Here is a 229-nt window from a genome sequence, read left to right as displayed (position 1 = left end):
CTTAAATCATGGTTTTTGATTTGGGTATAGTTGTGTTACTACTAAAAGAAAGGTACTCAATGGCATTACATCCGAATTAGATACCAAACAACACTGCGCTGCTATATTCATTGACCTTGCCAAAGCTTTTGATTCCGTGGACCACAATACACTCAGTCACAGGATTGGTGTCACTGGTCACTAGGGTGACCACCTGCTAATAAGCCCAAGGGGGGACAAGTGGTATGTT

Source organism: Etheostoma spectabile, chromosome 20 (assembly GCF_008692095.1).
Source record: "Etheostoma spectabile isolate EspeVRDwgs_2016 chromosome 20, UIUC_Espe_1.0, whole genome shotgun sequence".
In the NCBI taxonomy this organism is placed as follows: Eukaryota; Metazoa; Chordata; class Actinopteri; order Perciformes; family Percidae; genus Etheostoma; species Etheostoma spectabile.
This window is presented reverse-complemented; position numbering follows the sequence as displayed.